At 41.1% G+C, this 22191-nt stretch overlaps 1 protein-coding gene across 2 annotated transcripts in view; it reads left to right on the top strand.

Annotated features, from left to right (window-relative positions):
* The first annotated feature begins 1781 nt into the window (after positions 1 to 1781).
* Positions 1782 to 22191, top strand: part of LOC136826794 (alpha-amylase 1-like) — an 86305-nt gene continuing 65895 nt past the window's right edge. The window contains exons 1-6 of one of the 2 annotated variants that reach the window (XM_067084227.1): positions 1782 to 1919; positions 2139 to 2262; positions 2481 to 2520; positions 7449 to 7574; positions 19353 to 19553; positions 19770 to 19866. The gene's annotated coding sequence lies outside the window, so the exon portion shown is untranslated. The remainder of the gene's footprint in view (positions 1920 to 2138; positions 2263 to 2480; positions 2521 to 7448; positions 7575 to 19352; positions 19554 to 19769; positions 19867 to 22191) is intronic. The other variant, XM_067084228.1, reaches the window with a different exon arrangement.

Raw genomic sequence — 22191 nt, 5'->3', positions numbered from 1 at the left:
ACGCAAGAAAACAAACAACACTTACACCCAAGAAACAACACCCCACAGTCAAAGATCTTACACCTACTGTATTAACTAATGTGTCATATAAAATTTTCATGGGGATCCTGAAAACCAAAATAGAAAAGCACATTAGGAATATAGGGAAAACGCATGAACTGCAATCAGGCTTTACTACTTAAAGAAGAGGAATTGTAATTTGTATATCTTAGAATAGCGCATACAGAAAACTTACAGAAGAAAAGACCCGTTATTTGTGGTATCAATAGACTTCCAAAAAGCATTTGACTCAGTTAACAGAAAAAAGCTCATAGAGGTCATGATGAAATATAGGCTACATGCAGAGGTAATATGTGCAGAAGCAAAGACATATACAAATAATAAGAAGTCTATGCCTCAACAATGTAGAACAAAAAAGAGCTAAATGTAACAGATGGAATAAGGCAGGGAGGCAATGGCTCACCCATATTCTTTGTGCTAATAACTTGCTTGATAATCGAAAAATTAGAAAGCCCAACGAAAGGTTTCAGAAACGAAGTTGTAAGGATAGTGGCACCTTTATATACAGATGATGGATTAATCCTAGGACACACCCTTGAAGAAAGAGCAAAAGCAATACACACCTTTATGAAAATAACAAGCGAGTGTGGCCTAAATATAAACAAAGACAAAAGCAATATATATTAATATTCAACGATTTTATAGCATTGACGATGTAGAAAATATGCAGCACATAGAAGTAATAAAAATAGTTAAGCAGATAAAATACCTTGGTGTAACGATCAGCAACATAAAAGACTGCTTCAGAGAACAGATAAGAAGGGCACAAATCAAAGCAAGCAGATGGCAAATATGGCTAATGCAGTCACCAGTAAAAGCTGTAGTAGTGTGAAAATAGGAAAACTATACTGAAAAGGATTAGCGATGCCATACTTCATTTATGATTATGCCATGGAAGTTACGAAACTCGACAAGAAAACCATAAATGAACTACAAAAAGTGGACAATCAAATATACAGAACAATTCTGAAAGCACCAAGTTGTGCTCTAAGATCCGAAATATGGGCCCCTTCCTGCCACTCAAGAGATATGAAGAATAAACTATTCTATCTGACACATAAACTTGAGAGTGGTGGAAATATGCTTCTATACGAAATAACTACGGAACAATATGAAAACAAGAAAACCCTTTGGATTCTGCAAGCAAAAGAGTATATGAAAGAATTAAACATAAACTGAAGTAGAATTGAATCGCTTAAGGGTAAACAGTTAAAAGAAATGTTACATTATTGGGACTAAAAAGCATGACAGAAAGAAATGAATAACAAGTCAACCTTAAGAATCTACCGAAAAAATAAAGAGAACTTAAGTGAAGAAATCTGGTATAACACTGTAAAAACAATGCTAATCAGCAGGGCTGGACTAGACACACTAGAATTAAATAATAAGAATAGGCTAAAAGGGGAAGATGCAAAATGTTTATGCTGTGAGAAAAGAAAAGAAAAATGAAAACTTAGAACATTTCTTACTCTACTGCCCAGCATAGTGTGAGATTAGGAATGGATATAGTTTTGTGCAGCAGCCATATCAGGAAAATGAAGAGGAATTGATAGCTAATATACTTTTATTTGCAGATCTGCTGAAGGGGGAAACTGGAAATAGGAAAGAATTTATAAAAGATTTATGGTTTTACAGAGACGGAAAACTTTAACACACACAAAGGAGGAATAAAACGGTCAAGGGAGCCGTTTCAAAGGCAAAGCCCGCATTCTACTACTACTACTCTTCTACAATCAGTATACAAATACTCGTACCTTTATTATTTATCAGTTCTTTCCTAGGAATAGTCTATTTACTGTATTCCTATCCCCAATTGTTTAAAGACACCAAGCAACAATTTAACCTAGCTTATACTGCCGGTAGGTAGCCTAGAGAGGTAACTGGAAACTAGTTCGTGTCCTATATGGAAACTGACCTACTAGAGATTACCCACTGAAGAAATATTTAATTAAGATAAAAAAAATGGGAAATTTCTAGAATGCAAAGTCCTAAATGGCCAGGGATCATTTAAATGCGCGCAAGAGAGAAGCTATGAGTTCATTACCGTTAGGTTGAACAAACGAATGCTTTTATTACAGAAGGGATTAGAGGAAACTACATATATAAAGAGGGCCTTGTGAGGAAAGGGGAGCCCTTTTACTTCAGCTTCAGTGACATTAGCCAGATTACCCACAGAGGGCACAGCGAATTAAGACTTTACAGGTAAACTGAATATGCGGCCACATGTGAATCCCAATGAAACAGACATTTTATACAATGTGATTTTCAGTTAGCCTTTTACTATCCGGAAAAGAGACAAATACCAACATTGTTTAAAACTGATGCAAGCTTTCAAAGAGAACTTGTAGTGAAACTATTCCATCTGTATAACTTTTAAAGAGTTTATTGTTGTAAATAAAAGCCACTTTAATTACCCACAGACTGAACTACAAGTGCAGCCTGTGCCCGATTCACTCGCAGGTAAGATTTCCATTCTCCCATCCTTCAAAGTGTTCATTTGCTTCTCCCTTTTAAATAATATTCCCATAGAGGGAACTTCCCCCAGTCCTATAATAAGTATGTAAGAAGTTAGTGTAATTCTGAGGAAGAGGTCCTCACAGAGATATTTCTAATTAATGAAATTTTTTTACTTAACAATATTGAAAGTGGTGTGTATGATGAAGTAATTACAGTTAGCATTACCATGAAATACATAAACCTATCCCATTTGAAGTTTGGGTAAAACTGAAGACTGCTACCGCAGCCTTGTTCTCTCCAGTCGCCGACCTGGTAAGCCTTGTTACCTCCTTTTATTTATGTTTTTGCTCATGTTTAAGTCTTTTTTTATGCTTATGGTATTTACTATCTTTTATTTGTGCTTTTACGTTCATCCCCAAGAGGCTGGTACTAAACACACCTACCATTTTGCATGAAAACTGATACTTACCGAACCTAGAGGGGTAAGCTAGGCTAGTAGTCTTCAGTCTTTCCAGGCATATACTGAGAAATCAGAGCATAAAGGTAGAGGCATAGCATTACATAGTCCAAGTTAGGCCATGAAAATGAAACTGAAGAAGGAGAGAGTTTACAAGACCTTGGACAGCAGGTTGCCAGAGCAGTGTCAGGAAGTTAGCATAAAGGTAAATAATTTGATTGGCGTTAAAGAAAGCTTTAAAAATTGTAAGCAAGCCATAAAGAGGTAATGTGCCTGCAAACTGCTTGTATGGAGTGAGCAATGAGAAGCTGGCCCTCATCACCATTATCAAAGTCTGCCCAGCTCAGTGATGCATTCATTGAGTAGTATAATAAAGTTATTTCTCACCAAACACATGAACAACATATGTGTTGTGTTTCGTGCATTTTCCACCAAGAGGACTGTTCCAGGGAGCAGACAGCTTTCCTCTTTCTTACCCCACCTGGTACATCACACAGTTATGGAAAGATAGAAGTGGGAAACCAGGGTTTATGGGTGGAAGCACACAAAAGCAACTGAATAGTGACTAGAACTTTGTTGAAATAGGTTATACTCAAAGTACAAGAGAACAGCCAGTAAAATAATGTAGTTCATTTGTGTTTTGTGGCTAGCCAAACCTATCACTAAAATTCATAGAATAAGAAGTAGAAAATGTGGTAATGGCAATGACAAATTAAGTATACCTTAGTTTTACCAGACCACTGAGCTGGTTAACAGCTCTCCTAGGGCTGGCCCAAAGGATTAGACTTATTTTACGTGGCTAAGAACCAATTGGTTACCTAGCAACGGGACCTACAGATTATTGTGGAATCCGAACCATATTATACCGAGAAATGAATTTCTAACACCAGAAATATATTCCTCTAATTCTTCACTGGCCGGCCGGAGAATCAAACGCTGGCCTAGGAGAGTGCTAGGCGAGTACGACATCGACCCATCCAGTGAAGGACTAATGGTAATGACAAGGATATACCTTATGACCAGGGGCGTCATTTCAGATTTTTGTTGGGTGGAGCAAAGATGGTTTGGTGAGCGAAGCAAGCCTAACCAGCCGGGGGTTTTTAGATTTTGAGCTATTTTATGTGCTTTTTGAAGCCACATGAGGAAGGTATTTCAGCAAAATAGGAAGACAAACAAACATTGTGTGTGATAGAGAAATATAGATAGGTAGATAGATAGATAGATAGACAGACAGACAGACAGACAGACAGACAGACAGACAATTAGATAGATAGATAGATAGACAGATAGATAGATAGATAGCTATAACTTTATGTGGTGACACATTTGAATTTCGGTAGGAATAATGGAAAGTAGGAATAATGGAAAACCCACTGCTGTTACTTCTTGGGGCTTGGGGGTGTAAGGGGGGGGCAAGTTGAGGCTTGAGGGGGGCAACTTGAGTCTTGGGGTTAGTTGCCCCCGAATGACGCCCCTGCTTATGACCCTAACCCAACCCAGAATATCTACCATAATGTTTTTTGCCGCATTTTAGCTGGGCAGGGGTGACACCTCCCTTTTAACCTGCCATGCAAAGTTTTACCTACCCCAGGCATTTGACAGTTAACGTAAACTTAGAATTAGGAATGAGGAAAGACTGTAGGAATCAGTTTGACCACTCACAAGTTTAAATTTTTGAACTTAATGTATAATAGTTATAGGCTATGTATGAAAGTATTTCAATTGTTAAAGAAATATAGATTTTAATACCTGTTGGTCTAATCCAGTGACATCTGACTATAGTCAGACCAGAATGACTACTAACGTGGCTGTCATTAGCTATGTTGCCAAACTTCTTCCTGACTTATAAGCTGACCAACAGTTAATCTGTCTCCCTCAGTTTGGGTTTCTAATCCAGTCATAAAATCCTAATTGTCCTTCCCATGGGCTACCCAGAAGCAAGAGACTGTTCTAGGACAAGGCCAACTTATTCTACAATCTACCATCACTTGAGGGATCAGTAACTTTTTTTTTGTCTTGTATAATTTATTTTTGTTAGTTATCCTAGGCTAGAATTTGGTCATTTATGTAATTCATTTAGATGATTAGAAACTATATCATTGAAACTATATCATTCCTATCCTAACCTATGATCAAAACAATTTAATATGTGATTACAGTTTTTCATTTACTGTTATTTTCTTTATTATAAATCATCCTTTACTCATCAAATTTCAGTTCGCTTGCGTGTTTTATGTCTTCATGATTAGATACGCTGAACAGTAGTGTCAATCTGTTTACCCTATCTGACCTGGTATAGGGAAGGTGTGGCAAAGTATCTGCCACATCTACATGATATCCCAAATTAGGTCAAAGTTTTATGAATCAGATCTGGGAAAAATGTCAGCATCTAAAACATACTGCATGTTTGTAGCATTTTGGTTTGACTATAGGTTGTCATTGATTGTGAGTAAATGCGATCTGCTATGCGTATTCACCAAAATAACTCTGTTACTTGAAGGAATTATCAAGTATTTTTTATACTGTATGGTCTTATCATGAGAGTTACTGGCAGACTTAATTATGGGGTGGCTTGGATTGCATATAACAACAGTAATACTTCTCATTACTATTTGGGGCATAATTATTGAACAGCTTTAAAAAGTTTTAATGGGTTAAATATTCTTTTACCATATCTTGGGTCATCTGCGCCTGTTATTCCTGCTTTGATTTCTTCATGCATTACAATAATGCAACTCATTTTACAGTTTAAAGTAAAAATAAAAATCACCAGCTTCCTTTTGAATCCTAAAACAAATCTTGTATGTCAGGTCAAATTCCGTGGCTGCTTGACCATGCTTATCGTGAAGCCTTCAAGAGGGGTATCTTGTTGAAATCTGTTTGTCCACATTCTTATTCAGTCAGCTTATAAGAAGGTGTAGAACTACTCTGTTGAAAATTTTTGAAATGTAGAGGGTGCCCTGTGTCTGTGTGTTTGATATAACCCATAGTTTGATATAACCCAGGAATACAAAGCTCACCTTTCACATTTGGAGTCCTCATACTGTACATGGGCTGGGCGGCTGTATATTGACAGAAAAACAAGAGAATAATCATTAGGGCCACAAGGCCATTTGAACAGCTCATCACTGCTTTGATGACTTTTGACTTCTGTATTAGGAACTGCTAAATTCTAACTTCCTTTTACATATGCATACAGGAACATGACTGCTTACACTTATTTTGCTATTACCATGTAAGTACACTGTGATTGTGGAATGAGGTTATTTAAAAAATCATGGGACTGCCACCACCGTCCAGATCCCAAGAGAAATAAGCCTAGGCAGTACAGGAGATACAACAGTATTACCTTGCATCTAAATACCTCCTTGAGCCCAAGTAGGATTTTGTTTCAGCCTTTCATTCAGTGACATCTCTGCTTTGTACAGCTTCCAACAACAGTCTTCACAGAAGGCATTTCTCCTACTAGAAGTAATTTCTTAACTGCCTCATTGTTTAATTGGCTATCTGTTCCTGGCCCTGTTTTACTTCATTGACATGTTTGAAAACATGTATGTTCCTTTGCTCGACAAAGTTTAATTGATTAAGGCAAACCCACAATAGCCTTAATGCTTAACCTGACTCCTGTTGTTAAACTATACGAGATTGTGCTTATTGAAGGAAGGAACAGAGAATACTTCAGTTGATGTATGTAAATTAATACCCTCTGCCCTAGGTCTGGAATTGCTTCTGATGAAAGTTTTGGATGCATCTAAGGAATTGGTCAAGTCAGCTTATATCGTTTAAAGTTACATGGGACATTCATTCACTAACATGTACAGTATGTATGATGTGCTAAACAGTTTCAGCTTGCCTGCAGATCCATCCAGTGCTGAATCTATTTTGAACTTGTACAACAACCTAGACAAGAGCATTGAAATCTTGTTCATTACCAAAATGTGTACAGTAATTCTTTGAAGAGTCAGAAGAATGTAAGGATGATCATTATTCAGTTTTTCTTAGTTGGTTATGAAAATATATTTTATACCCTTAAGATTTATTCTTCATTTTTAGAATATATGTTGCTTCTCTAATGAAGTAAAAAATATGGAGGAGGTTTATTTCCAGTTCTTATAAGGTTTTTGGATATTAAATTAGGCAAGCCTTCTTTAAACTGGCCCCTTCATATCCGTAGCATTTGATACCATAGATTGTGAATACAGCAAGAAGTGACTTTAGCCTGAAATTTATTGAGCACAAGGTTGGTTGTCTTTGTAGGTACAATTATACAGTAAATCCCTTGATGATGTAATATGTAACATACAAAGCAGAAGATGGATGCTGGGTGTCTTTGGACAAGGATAAACTAACTGCTAAAATGTAGGCCATGGTGATGATGATCAACATGTCTTCAAACAAAGTTATTTGTTCTAAGTTTTGTTAACCTGTAAAACTGTTTCCTTTGTAGTAATTTTCTTTTATCTTTATATTCCAGATATGGCAGAATTTATCTTGAAGAATTTGAGAACTGGTAACATACACCACCACATTATGTCTTTTGATAACTACTGGATGATGAAGCAGATGATATGCTTCAAGATATCAAAGATGATGTCTTCAGGTATTTGTTTATTACTGTAGCTTCCATTGGAGTTTGGGTTGGTTTGGTGCATGTTTTCCTAAATATGGTATCTCAAGGGAATGAAATGCATGTAGTGGGTGAGGAACATTTAGTGCAGTACTAGGATTACACTGTAGTGCTTGAATTAAATGTTGAAGATTATGAGATGTGAATAGGATTAGAAGGAGATTGTGCTCATGTAACCTACTTGCAGAATGTTGTTAGCAGTAAGTGACATTACCTCTTAGTGTTAAATTAGTTACAATAAAAATTTTATTTCTGAGTTCAGTCCCGTGTCAGCCGGTGAAATTCCATTACAGCACGAATTTCTAGGTATAGCAATGCTAGATATACCAGAGAAAAAGAGCTTTCAGGAAAGCTGGGGTTACTACCCCCAGTCGACCGTCTTTTAGAAGACGTCGGTATAATGAAGGGTGAGTGAAATACCACTACCACGGAAATATACTCGAAAGATCTCTCCTTATCAAAACCCCCGTAAAAGAGCGGTGAGCCGTTACAGCTCCCACACTCAACACCCGCCAGGACGGCGACACCAGCGCCACCTACTTCATTCCATTTTCTAGCACGTGTTACGTTCGCTTCTTTTGTGTGCTCGTCCCTATTTTGGATTTATTTTTCTTCATCTACGATGGCTTCGAGCACCTTTTCCATCTCTAAGTTAAGTACCATCTTCTTGTGGGGCTTTTGATCTATTGTTGGCTGTTTTGGTCTCGTATTTTCATAAATATTGGGATCTTCGTATGACGCCACGGCGTCCCCTATCAGCCATGGCGAGATGCGAGGCGACTCCTTCTGTTCTTTTCGGTCGGAGTTTTCTCCCAGTCGCTATATATATTTAGATTTTTGCCCTGGTATTCCTTCCTGGTGGTTCCGTGCGGTGGCTCTCCCTCCACTTTAGTTTTTGTTTTGCATAGGGAGTTGCCCCATCCTGTACCCCCCCCCACCAGGTCGGGTTCCTTTTCATTTAGTCTCATAGGCTATTATGTTATTCTTGAAGATGGTGCTCTTAATTTGGGTTAATGTTTTTAGTTTTATTTGTTTTTGGTTGTGTAGTTTGCCTCTGATGAGCCTGATAAATATTTTGAATTACTCTCGAGGTAGGCTACACTTCCTGTGAACGTAATTTTATTTTCTTGTTTTTGTATGATGGTCGTAGTGTAGGCTCCATCCCTTGCCCTGGGTGCGGAGATCAGGTTGAGGAGTTTTGTTGCTGTTCCTCAGGGTTCGTTTGTGGGTCAGAGTGAGCCCCTTGTCCTCTTCCCCCAATTTCGGAGGAATCGAGTTCTTTGGACGTGTTCCTCTCTAGGCTAGTAGCCTTCTTATCCCCTGCTCGTTCCCTGCTTGCTCTCGGCACAAAAAATTTCTCTCCCTGTTGGTTACTCCTCTCCTTTTGCACCCCTCTCTCCCTCCTAACCTATGCTAGGTTTGGATTTTTAGGCTACGCCTAGGAAATGTTGGGCTTTGGGCTGTGTAGCTCCTGGAGTAGGCTTCCTTCCAAGTTCCTTGGGAAGGAAGGTTGCAGTTGAGCGGGTATCATGTTCTCCTTGTCTCCTCTCTGGTAGCCTACTCCTCTCCACTACCCCCTCAGCCTTGCGACTCGTGCGGGTGACGCTAGATGGCGTTTTCTCCGAGTCAGGGACTTCTCCTATTGGTTGAGAGATTCGCTCCTCCCATGTCATCCCCAGCATCGCTGTGGTGGGGTGGGTGGTTTGTTTGCTCGAGCGTGTTCGGATCCTGTCTCGCCTCTCGTCTCCCATCGAGCTGCGTTTTGGGTTTAGGTGTGGCCCCACCTATATTATGAACATTGTTCCTTTACCCATTCGCTTCTCCGGCGGGAGATAGGTGTGAGATGGTTCCATGTAATGCTAGCATACAGACCCGGAGGGTTACCATCATTATTAATTTTGTTTATTGTTGTTATTATTATTATTTTGTTTTACCCTATCGTGATTCCGGTCCCACACCTGGGGCTCCGCGTTAATTTTCTGGCAGCCCTTATGGTTGGTTCCTGGTTTCTCGTTCCTTCATTCCCGGAGTCCTCCGGGTATGAATCCTTAAACTTCCACTCGATGCATTTAAAGCTTATTGGCCCATTTTAAATTGGTAGTTCTTCTACACCGGAGTATTCGGTTGTAGTTGAGTTTCCCGGCCTTGCCGGCTTTATTTTGCTTAGAGTGTGAGGTTCATGTACTGTTACCTTTACAGACTGTTCGTTGTGAGGAGCCGGGTGTACGCCTCCCTTCAACAACCCTACGGGTACGTGAGTGTGCCGGACCCACGCTGGTTGTGCGGTCCGGCTGGACGACCTGGTTGTTTGGCACCCGATGGCTGTGAGGTTTGCTTCGCTCTCTCCTCAACCATCCAAGACGAGTCGGTAAGTGAAAGTCTTCTTTCCTCCGGTCCATGCTCCTCATATTGTATATTACGTTGGTTATATCTTCCGTCGGTCTTTGCATTCCTGACTAACCACAGGTTTCCTTGCAGGCGGATGAAAATTCCAAGAAGTCTGCCTTGGAATCCCTCCGGGCCTGGGTGGCTGGGTTCGGCAGAAATGTTCCGTCGGGGAAGCCCTACGTCCTCGACGCCAGGTTGAGGGACCTGCTTTACCCCGGCGCACGGGTGGCTGCAGCAGTTCCGGAAGAACTTGCCACCCCTATTATCCAGCAGATCCTCGATGCGACCCAGCCACCTCAAGTGGACATTTTGTACGCCGAGGTCTCGGAGGATGTTGCCGCACTAAATCTCGACTTGGAACCTATGAATACGGAGCAGGACCAGGTGGTAAGTGGAGAGGTAGGTGAGGAGGTTGTTGGGCGGGCCCTCTTTGTTTAACTCCCTGATTCATCTATGTCATCTTTTTCAGGTTTTGTGAAGTCTTCTTCTTTGGGTGATAGAGCTCCGTCTGCTATCCCCAAGTTGAAGACTTCATGGAAGGCGAAGGGCTATAAGTCCTCGACTTCTAAGAAGGCATTGCCCTTCCCCCCGTCGAAGGCTAAGGTCCCAGGACCGGTAGCCTCCGGGAGTAAGTCTAGCTCCTCCGGCAAGGGCGCGAGTAAGAGGGCGGCAAAACCAAGCCCTCCTCCCCAGCCTCTTTTTTGACGAGGCCAAGCCCTGGCCACTGAACTGTACAAACAGTTCACGCAGGATCTAGACTCGAGATTTGAGAAGATCTCAGAAAAGTTTGCCACTTATGACAGTGTACTGGAAGGTTTGGCTCACCCAACCTAAAGCCGAACCACAGCAGTACTCTATCCCCGACACTGCGGACCTCCGCCGTTTGATGTCGGAAACCCTTGGCGGTTCGCACTCCGGGCCATCCAACATGATGGCAAACTCACCTTAGACGGTCTGGGCACGAGACGGTTGGAGGAGTTGGAGTTCTTCCCCGATCTCTTGCCCCCTTATCCTGGGTTTGTGAGGCTTACCGAAGAAGCCTGGATTCGGTCAGACAAGGTTCCTAGGAAACTGTCATCATCCCTAGAGACCAAGCCCAGTCGGCTCTCCTGCGACTCTGACGGAGTGGCAGGCAGTGAACACAAAATTGACCCCTTTCAAGGGCAATTTCACGATGTTCACCCTAGGTGAAGATCTTCCCACTCCTTGTATGGACAAAATTGCTCTGGCCACGACCCGAGCATGCCTCGATGGGAACCCCTTTCCTCAATTGAGGGAAACAGACCCTACTTCCTGGTATTCCCAGGAAGTAACGAGTTCTGGGTGGGCGCCCCGTCCACTTTCACTGTAGGCAAGCTGGACCCTCTTTGCGCTTCCACGCAGTTTAGCGAGCAACTCCTAAGCTGCCGGAATCATTGTTAAAGCGGAGTTTGAGACCCGGACTAAGTTAGCCCGGTCCTTGAGCTCCGGCTGTCTTACTGAGGCTACTGCCGTCTCCGGCTCGGACGAGCCCTTTTTTCCAGGTCCTGGCTAAGTCTTTCCTGGCGACCTTTCCAGTTAGACTTGCATGAGTTTGTTATGGCTAGGCTGGAATGTAGAAAATTTATTTTTGCTGACGCTACAATCCGCCACGAGCCTAACAAGCTCATTAAAAGTTCAATCTGGGGACCTAACCTCTTCCCTGAAGGAGAGGTTACATCTGTCATGTCCGAGCTACACGGGCCAATCAGAGTCTTCGCGCTCGGTGGGGAATTCCCACTTATAAGCGCAAGACCCCAGAATCGGCCGCCCCAGACGAGAGGGGGAAAAAGGTTCAGGAGACATAAGAGGCCTCATCAGGCGATGGTTCCAAGCCGTCCCGGTCTCGGCAGTGGCCCAGCCATCTACCTCTAAGTCCCAACCCCAGCAGTATGTTTTGGTTCAACCAGCTGCGCCCTCCTATGTATCCTCACCAGCATACAACCCCACATATGAAGGCCGTGGATTTTTTCACGGCCTCAACAGGGTGGCAAGGGAGGAAGGGTCAAAGCCCCTACAGAGGAAAATCTAACACCACCCCAAGGGGGAGAGGACGTGGTAAAGGGAACAAACCCGCTCCCTCCCACTGAGAAAACACAGGTAGGCGGTCGCCTGTATTGGTTCAGGGACCAATGGACCTTCAGCCCTTGGGCACACAGCATTGTGTCCAAGGGACTGGGGTGGAGCTGGATCAAGAATCCTCCTCCAAAAACAGATTTTACCAGCCACCCACATCAATCCTACAGGATTATGTAAAGGATTGCTCAACAAACGAGCAATAAAGAAAGCAAGGCACCTAAAATTTCAAGGCAGGCTATTCACTGTTCCCAAAAAGGCTCCGATCAGCTAAGAGTGATCCTGGATCTGTCGCGTCTAAATCTCTACATAAAATGCGACAAGTTTCGCATGCTTACGGTAGCTCAGGTCCGGACTCTACTTCGCGTGGAGCCGTCACCACCTCTATCGATCTTTCAGACGCTTTATTATCACGTCCCAGTTGCGCGGAACTTCTCTCAGTTCCTCGGTTTCAGACTCGGGAACCAAGCCTACTCCTTCAGGGTCATGCCCTTCGGTCTGAACATTGCACCCAGGGTATTCACCAAGCTGGCGGATACGGTAGTACAGCAGCTCCGGTCCCAAGGAATCTCCCTAGCAGCGTACCTGGACGACTGGATAATCTGGGCTCCAACTGTGCCGGAGTGTCAGAAAGCCACGTCCATAGTCACCAATTTCCTAGAGTCATTGGGTTTTCAGCTGAACAGGGAGAAGTCCCGCCTGACTCCGGAGTCTCGGTTTCAATGGCTGGGTCTTCAGTGGGACCTGTCCTCCCACACGTTGTCTCTTCCTCCTTCCAAGAGGAAAGAGATAGCGTCTCTCACCAGGAGGTTTCTCAAAAATCAGTCAGCATCCCGCCGGTCCCAGGAAAGGGTCCTCGGGTCTCTCCAATTTGCTTCAGTAACAGACCTGCTCTTGAAAGCCAAGTTAAAGGACATAAACAGGGTGTGGCGGAGCCGAGCAAACACCAAGCTCAGGGACAGGGTCTCCTCGATCCCTCGGATCTTAAAGACAAGGCTGCGGCCTTGGACCACAGTCAAGGGCCTGTCCAAAACAGTCCCACTTCAGTTTCCCCCTCCGGCACTAGTTATCCACACAGACGCTTCTCTAAGCGGCTGGGGGATATTCACCAAAACAAAAGTACAGGAACGTGGTCCACAATGTTTCAGGAGTTCCATATAAACACCCTGGAAGCCATGGCGGTCTTTCTGACGCTGAAGAAAATCCGCCCTCCCAATCGGATTCATATCAGGTTGGTGTTAGACAGCGCAGTGGTGGTTCATTGCATCAACAGGGGCGGCTCCAAATCAGGTCGAGTAAACCAAGTAATGGTAGCTATCTTCTCCCTGGCGAACAAGCACGGTTGGCACCTGTCAGCCACCCACCTGGCAGGTGTCCGGAACGTGGTGGCGGATTCCCTGTCCAGGACTACTCCGTTGGAGACGGAGTGGTCCCTGGACGCGGAATCTTTTCAGTGGATTTGCCGCCGGGTCCCGGGACTCCAAGTGGATTTGTTCGCAACAGAGAGCAACTTCAAGCTCCCCTGTTACGTGTGGCCCCCCAACCTGGACCCTCAGGCGTTCGCCACAGACGCAATGACAGTAGATTGGAACAATTGGGAGAGAATTTATCTGTTCCCTCCAATAAATTTGCTGCTGAAAGTTTTACACAAACTAAGGACATTCAAAGGTCAACCAGCTCTGGTAGCCCCCTATTGGCCGAAGAGCAATTGGTTCCCTCTCCTTCAGGAACTGGGCTTATGGAGTCTTGGATCCCCAAGCCCATTCTGACCCAGACAGTACAAACCAAGACTGTGTCAGCTTCCTCAAGGATTCAAGATGCCCTAGCTTTATGGACTTTATAAAGTTCGCAGCTCAAAAGGAGCAAACATTGACCCTGTCAACACTCTGTTTTTAGAATCAGATAAAAGAGATTCTACTATTAGGCAATATGACTCAGCAGTCAAAAGTTAGCCTCCTTCCTGAAAGCTTCTGAAGCCAAAATTATGATGACTAATTTAGGAGTTTCCTTCTTTAGGTCACTGTTTGAGAAAGGCCTGGCTCCGGCCACTATTACCACAATCAAGTCGGCATTGAAGAAAGTATTTCTTTACGGCTTTAAAATTGACCTTACAGATTCTTATTTTTCATCCATCCCCAGAGCATGCGCTCGTCTGAGACCAGTATCACGTCCACATTCGGTTACTTGGTTTCTCAATGACGTCCTTAAATTAGCGTCAGAGTTGGATAACTTAAATTGCTCTTATCAAGATCTGTTAAGGAAAACCTTATTTTTACTTAGTCTGGCTTCAGGTGCAAGAATTTCAGAGCTGTCAGCTCCCACTAGAGGTGATAATTTTGTTAATTTTCTCCCATCCGGAGAAGTCCTCCTCTCCCCTGACCCTAGTTTTTTAGCTAAAAACGAAGACCCACAGGACAGGTGGTCTCCCTGGAAGGTGGTGCCCCTTCCTCAAGATCAATCTTTATGTCCAGTCCATACACTTAAATCTTATCTCTCAAGAACTCCACAGAGTAAGTCGGGTCCTCTTTTTATCAGGGAGAAAGGTGGTACTCTTTCCCTTAATGGTATAAGACAACAGATTCTGTATTTCATTAAACAAGCCAACCCAGACTCAGTTCCTAAAGTTCATGATGTTCGAGCAGTGGCTACTTCTACTAATTATTTTCATAATATGGACTTCTCAGAGTTATCAAAATATACGGGTTGGAAGTCACCTCTAGTGTTTAAACGCCACTATTTAAAATCACTCAAGCCCTGAAATATTCTACTGTAGCAGTGGGAAGTGTCATCTCCCACATTAAATAATTATATCCTTTCCTTTTCCCCCCCGCCTACCTCATTTGCTTCTCTGCTTGTTTTCCCTGGTAGTTTTTGCCTCACTGCCTAGCTCTTCATATTGATATGTTTGTATTTTATGATGGAAAACTGTAACCTGATTAGCCATAATTGTTTCTCTTGCGGGTACTGGACTGTTTTTGTTGGCTCCACGTACCCGGATAATTGCGTGTGTTATTTTCATTAGTCTTGCCTCTTACATGTTTAAGCCTAAGTTTACATATATAGTTTTAAAAGTTGTTTTTCTTGTTCTGTGCACATTTCATGTTTCACTACTTTTAAGTAATTTTAAGATTTTTGAGGTTTTCTCCCCATCAGTCAGAGACCTCCAGTGTTTTGTAGTGTTAAGTTTTTGGTGTGCCTTAAAATTAAGTTGCCTTACTTTTAAGTATTCTTGCTTCATGGAAGAGATTCTTTAATTAAAATTATTTTCGTTACGATTTTGCCTTTTCTTCAGGTTACCCCCTTGTTTTCCAGTAGTAGCAGTCTTGGCATGATTCTCTATCACTATTTCACCGCTGACACGGGACTGAACTCAGAAAAGGGATTTTGACAGAGGAAAAATCTATTTCTGAGGAAGGTCCCGTGTCACCCGGTGACCCTCCCTGTCTAGTCTAGTACTCCCTCCCCTTTTCGCACATGCCAAGTCTGGGGTTAGTGCTAGCATGGAATGAAGTAGGTGGCGCTGGTGTCGCCGTCCTGGCGGGTGTTGAGTGTGGGAGCTGTAACGGCTCACCGCTCTTTTACGGGGGTTTTGATAAGGAGAGATCTTTCGAGTATATTTCCGTGGTAGTGGTATTTCACTCACCCTTCATTATACCGACGTCTTCTAAAAGACGGTCGACTGGGGGTAGTAACCCCAGCTTTCCTGAAAGCTCTTTTTCTCTGGTATATCTAGCATTGTTATACCTAGAAATTCGTGCTGTAATGGAATTTCACCGGGTGACACGACCTTCCTCAGAAATAGATTTTTCCTCTGTCAAAATCCCTTATGTAGTCGTTTGTTAGCCTGGAGCTTTCTGTATAATTGAAATGTGTAAAGTTATGAATTTCCATTTATTTTATCTTGTGGAAATTGCAAACTTTTAGCCTGAGTAGTTAAACTGTTTGTCCTGTTTGTGCAGATTTTTGTTATACAGTGTATGATTATGGAAATTTTCCTTTATGGTCAGGTATTTTCCAAAAAATAATCCAGTATAAGCATAATTTTTTTTATGTAGACACTGAATGATAAGTGAAGCTAATTGTTGTACAGTGATTTGAACACTCCTCACATTTGTAACTGACTTCCTTATAGAATCCTGTCTCTTAACTTGGTACCTTCCAAGCATCTTTATCATTGAGATCTACAGTGGCACTAAGATTTCCCTAACTTAGGCATCAGGAGTCATACAACTCTTCTGCCTCCAGAAATCCTATTGTTTTCATATGCTTTGAAATTGGGATTGACCACCCATCCACTAGACCTGCAAGTTTCTAAGACTTGATCCCAAAAGGATATAGAGCCTTTGTTCCTCACATCCCAGGTAAAACAGTCCTAGTGATGTCCAATAAATATACTACCATGGTTCACTGTAGAAATTAAGGAAGGAAAAAATTAAGAAGTGTATATTCCTCAACCATTGCTATTTTTCTAGGGCAAAAGAGAATGTCACATTGTTACTTATTCCAAAATGTGTTTCAGGACAATGCATTTTCATATACTTCCTCAGCAGATGAAACTATGTTGCATATAATGATCCCTTATCAGGAAATCTGCTGTTATAGGATATTTTCTGGTATAAATATTCAGCAAACCTGAACTTTAGGGTTCATAACTATGGCTTTGTGAACACAGATCCAGTGACATGGAAGATTGAAGCATTTCTGCATTCGAAGAATGATGTAGAAGCATTTGCTTTCCTTCATTTGCTGTGATCAGACCAGTTCTTAGGAAATCCCAAGACTCAGAAAATCTCATCATTACTCTGATTGATCCTCTTTGGCTGCAGGATGACTGGTTTCCTAGTCATTTTCTGATAAGAACACCCACATGACATGAAAATCCATAAGAACCTCAACATGCTCAGTTTTCACACATGGAAGTTCTCGAGCAAGATTAGCTAAAAGAGGATTTTCAGCAGAGGTATTCAAGGCTATGGTCAGGCCATGTTGAGGCTCCACATTCTGCTGTCTTGAGTGCAAATGGGAGTTCCCCTGAGTTATGCTGTGAAGGAGGCCTTAATTCTGTCAATTCTTATTCCAAACACAGCTGACATTCTGCTATTTTGTAGATGTCAGATGTCCATCTCTAATATTTTTAAATTTCAAGACTTAGGCACTACTTTCTTACCTTAACTGAAAAACTATGCCATCGTTTTGAAAAAGAAGTATATCACATGAACTGAAGAAACTATGCCAAAATTTTTAAAAAGAAGTATTTAACAGATCTATCAAGCCACTTAGCTGGGGCCCCTTGGGTTGTGAAAGGCTAAACAATGCCTCTCTATAAATCTTTGTCTCAAGTCTCTTGCTGTCTTCATCTTCAAGACTAGGTTTTTTATAGCTTTTGCCTCTACAGGATGTGTCAGTTAGTTCCATGCATTGTCCAGAAAATAACTTTCCCCAAGAACTGGAATTCAATCCATCTTTCATTTGTGCCCAATTTTTTTTAGCTCAGTTTCAAAACTATAATGACAAAATCATTTTACAGTTCCACTTGTAATTCCCTGTCTTTCTCTTCCCTGTCTTTCTCCTCAGGTCAAGTTCAGTGAGGAGCTCTTACTCCCTGTGATAATAGTTGTTTATTTACATCATGAGAAAATTAAGGATTTTTAGGAAGGAAGCTCTTGATTTTTTCTTTCCACATGTTTGATCAAGAAACAGAACACTAAAATTACTATTCCAACTGCCTCAGGAAATTCATTTTCAGGCTTTTGAGAATGTTCCAGGTGAAAGAGCCACCCTAATTAAAGCACAAACACATGACAGGAATTTTTTAATCCTGTCCTTTTTAAGAGAAGGCTGATACTTGGAGATGCCCATTTACATTTACCACTTTTATTTTAGAGTCTACTTAAGAGATGAAATCATCTCAAATCTTGCCTTTTTTTGGTTAGATTTTTGGGTCAAGGCACTCATCCTTATCATCTCACTAATTATTTCATATCATCCTGCCAGGCATAGATTTCAGTGGTACTAGCATCAGTACCTTACTAGATGGGTCAGTACACAAGCCATGTTTAAGTTGCTTCAGACATGCAGAAGAATGATTTTTTGAACAGGGTTCCATCTGACTTTTAACCCCTTGTTCATTCTTGAAAGTATGGATTCCTCTCTCCATCACATTAGCTTCTGATGGTCCAACTTTTCACCTTCTTGTTGCTAGTATCTCAGCTTCCTCGTGCACGTTTATTCAGGATTGTAAAAGTAATGGGTTTATGATAAAACCAATATAATGTTTTAAAACCAAATTTTTTTTTATACACTAACCCATTGCTTTTACCAAAATTGCCCACTTTCCATGTACATTGTTTTGTTAAGCTCCTCTGACTTCATAAGAAGTAAGACAGATAGCCATTGGTAACCTATGGGAACCACATGCACATGTGTCAGCTTACCAAGAATGAACGGGTCTTCTTCATCATCTTTATACTAGGATTGGAAGGTATGGAAATTTTCAGATGCACAAGCAGGCTTTATAAAACTGCTCATTTGGGATTGTGTTGGAAAAATTAATTTTGTTTTTAAAAAATTACATTCATCATGCTTGTAAAGTAGGGACCATTTAAGTAATTTTGGTTTGTATACTTCTAAGTGGAATACACTTTTATCTTTCATGTTTTTTATGTGTGTCAGAATGAGTTTTTAGTTAAATCCTATTTTGTTTGTGTCTTTCAAAGATGCTTGGGAAAAGAATGAAGTTGACTGATAATTAAAGCCCTTGATGCATCCTCATTCCGTTAAAACATTTGTTACATTAGTAGCCTTAGTAGCATTGTCTTTCAGAAGAAGTAAGAAAGCATTATCTTTTAGAAATACCTAAGACAGCATTGTCTTTTAGAAGAAATATGTAAGATGACATTGTTTTAGAAGAAATACCTAAGATATCATTGTCATAAAAGAAATGCCTGAGATGTCTTTTATTTATTAGAGAATTATCTAGGATAGTGTTGTAAGACAGTTTATCATGAGATAGCCATCAATTAATGCTCGTTGATTTTGAAAAATAAGTTTGAATAAATTTAAGTAGTTTGATTGGCAACCTATATTATAAATGTTGGGAAACTGTTCATTGTTTGATGATGTGATGATTTTATGAGCATTGACAAATATGTGGTATTTTATTTCATGGATAGGTGCAATTTTACATGAAACTGACAATGCCTACTTTTGAATGTACAGGACAATAATTGTTCAGAGTTTGATCACTACCTTATTAATTTTATCCCACAGATACTTTTGTGAAGTTCAGTAAAGAAAAAATCCAGTGAATGAATTCACTATAGAAGGCTTGATTTCTCCCAAAGAGTTATGCCACTGGGCCATCTGTTTGTTATTTGGACAAGAATGAAATGGAAGTTATGCAGTTGATTTGAAACATTGTAAATTCAGGAATAGCCTCATATCCTTATTGGTTATTCAGGTCTGAAAAGGGTAAGTGGGTGTTTTTTAATTGATTTTGTGATACTAGAGTGAGACATGCCACTAGTTGTGTGATTGTACTTGTGTGATATGCTCAGTTGATTTCTTCAGTCAAACTAACATAATTGGTTGTCACCATTTTTGGATTGCTTAACCTTATTGATTTTATACCAGTAGTATATATAGTGTACTAGTCTTTTACAGATGTTCAATTTTTTTGTGTTCCAGGATAAATCATTCAACACAGAACTACGTTTAATTTCATATCTTCGATTTGCACATTTGCTATCATGTTGGTAATCCAGTTCTTCATTGGCTTTTCAAGGTAAGCACTTTGCATTTCCTTCAGTATTTGCATTTGGGATTTGCTTTCTTGTAGCTTAAGTGATTCTCCATTATTCTGAATAATTAAATCCCTTCTGTTTTCCATTTCTCTGTATATTGGGTTGCTCTGCAGTTGCTCCTGGTTTGATCACATCATGACAATGAATTATTTATTATTGTTGTCGCTATTCTTGTTCCTTTTTTTTGTGAACCTTTGCTGTATTTGAAAAGAAATATTTATGACCAGGAGCCATGAAGATTATGATTTATCATCTGAGGGGATCATTTAATACCGTGCTGTTATCGTGAGAGTTCAGTGTTACTTGCAGAGAATGTTTTAAATAATCAAAGAGTCAATGGAATAGGTCTCTGAAGAGTTTGAAAAAATTATGTAAAAAGTCTTAAGTGCTGACTGATACTATACACTTTGTTATGCATTACTTTGATAGACAAGACCACAAAGTGGGTTTTGATATTTTGTTAACCTTTGAGCCTCCATGGAAGGCAAAGGGATTTGCCCTTCTCCTTCAAAGCTTTGGGTTATTTGGTTGATGGCGTATAGATGACTTTTTTTTTACCTATGCAAGTATTAAGGGAAAAGGTTGAGCATAGACATGAACAATTCTTCAGCAGTGCAAATGGGTCTGTCTCCAAAAGCAGAAGTAATGCACAAAGATCAGTTTACTGCATCATGGGTTAAGACTTATGGTGTACTGAGAAAAATCATAAGGAAAAGCTACTGAGGACACAAATCCAGTGGTTCTTTAGAAGGTCATCTATCATCTTAATATGAAGAGGCAACAAAAATGAAGTCCGCTGTACTGTATAGATGGCATATATTCTCCCTGAAATTCAGTGATGTTACAGAGCCCAATAAAGTTTTTGTGAAATGTAAATGGAGTCTTTGCTCTATTTTGTAGATGGCATATATTATCTAAAAATCAGTGATGTCTCTGTTACAGAGTCCAGTAAAAGTTCTGAGGAGCTAGGGAAACTTTATGTTATCTCTTGTTTTAGAAATTGTAATTATGAACATAAAAAAAATAAATGCTTAGATGACCTAAATAGTGAATTTAATAAGGCTTACAATGCTATTTACTGTACTATGAGAAAGCCAGTGATGTATGAAATGATACTGAAGCTTCCTCTCCATGTAGAGATGAATTCTTCACAAGATGTTAAGCCATCTACCTGAAAATGCTAAGAATTTCCTGTTAAAGGTGCCTGTAGTAAATAAGATGTGGGAAATTTGAATTGCTCATATACAGAACAAACCTTTGGTCTTAACATAAGGGGAAATTCTCTAGCGCCCGCTGGAGTCCGGTTAAAGAATTACATGGAATTTAATGGCATTGGGAGTTAGCCAAGATGGCGGTAAGGAAGAGGGGTAGCCAACATACCTTAACCCATCTCGGGTCCATCACGTGAGTTTTCTCTTGACCGCCTTCAGATCAGGTTGTGCTGATGCACTCTCGTCCTAGAAGCTGGTTGTTGTCCACTTCCTGCCTGCATTACGCCACTGGATCCTGGTTTTTTCTTTCTTTTTGTAGTGAGATCTGTGAGATTTGGTGTATTTGTGCATTTCCTTCTTTGAGTATGAAAACCCACGATTCATCTAAGCCTCCCAAACCTCATAGAAATGCCCTGGCGTTGATGGCAATCCTTGCTCCCATTTTCTGCCTTCCTTTGCGAAAAACCCCCATTCTACTTGTAGCAGGTGTAGCTCTAACGTCTGTAGCGTAACCATGTCCAGAGTGTGTTGATTGGTCTCCTGAGAAATGGAAAAATTTTGATAAGAAGAGAAGATATGGAAGGAAGTCAGCTCCACCATCTTGGGTAGACTTTGTTTCCTTGGTGGTAGTGTCTGCATCTTTTCGTTCTCATTCTGGCTCTTCTATACCAAAATCTTCTCACATTGCTTCTTCTTCTCATGAAGATTTTACTCCTTTACATTCATCTATTGCTTCGGCTTTAGAAGATTCGATTGGGGGTTCAGGAGATCTTGTAATTGATAAGGCTCCCCCGTTCTCCTTGGGGGGGCTCCTCTTTGCCTATTGTCTCACTGTATGTCCCGCATTCCAGTTTCGTCCGCCTTGAGTTTCAAGAAGTCGAAAATGCAGGATCCCTCTCCCTGGAGGTCTCCTTCCTCTCCAGTCCACGTCTCACTTACTGAAAGCCCTTCGAGGTCGCGCAACATTTCTCGACCTTTATCCTTACGTCATCGTTCCCGTTCCCCTAGAAGAGACCGTGTTCAACATTTTCTCTCATAAGGACGTGACGGTGATTTGCGCTCCTGTTCACACGGCCATGACCAAGCTACATGTAA

Source organism: Macrobrachium rosenbergii, chromosome 41, assembly GCF_040412425.1.
Source record: "Macrobrachium rosenbergii isolate ZJJX-2024 chromosome 41, ASM4041242v1, whole genome shotgun sequence".
Classification (NCBI taxonomy): Eukaryota; Metazoa; Arthropoda; class Malacostraca; order Decapoda; family Palaemonidae; genus Macrobrachium; species Macrobrachium rosenbergii.
The sequence above is the reverse complement of the archived record's forward strand: the minus strand, read 5'-3'. Positions and strand labels throughout refer to the sequence as shown.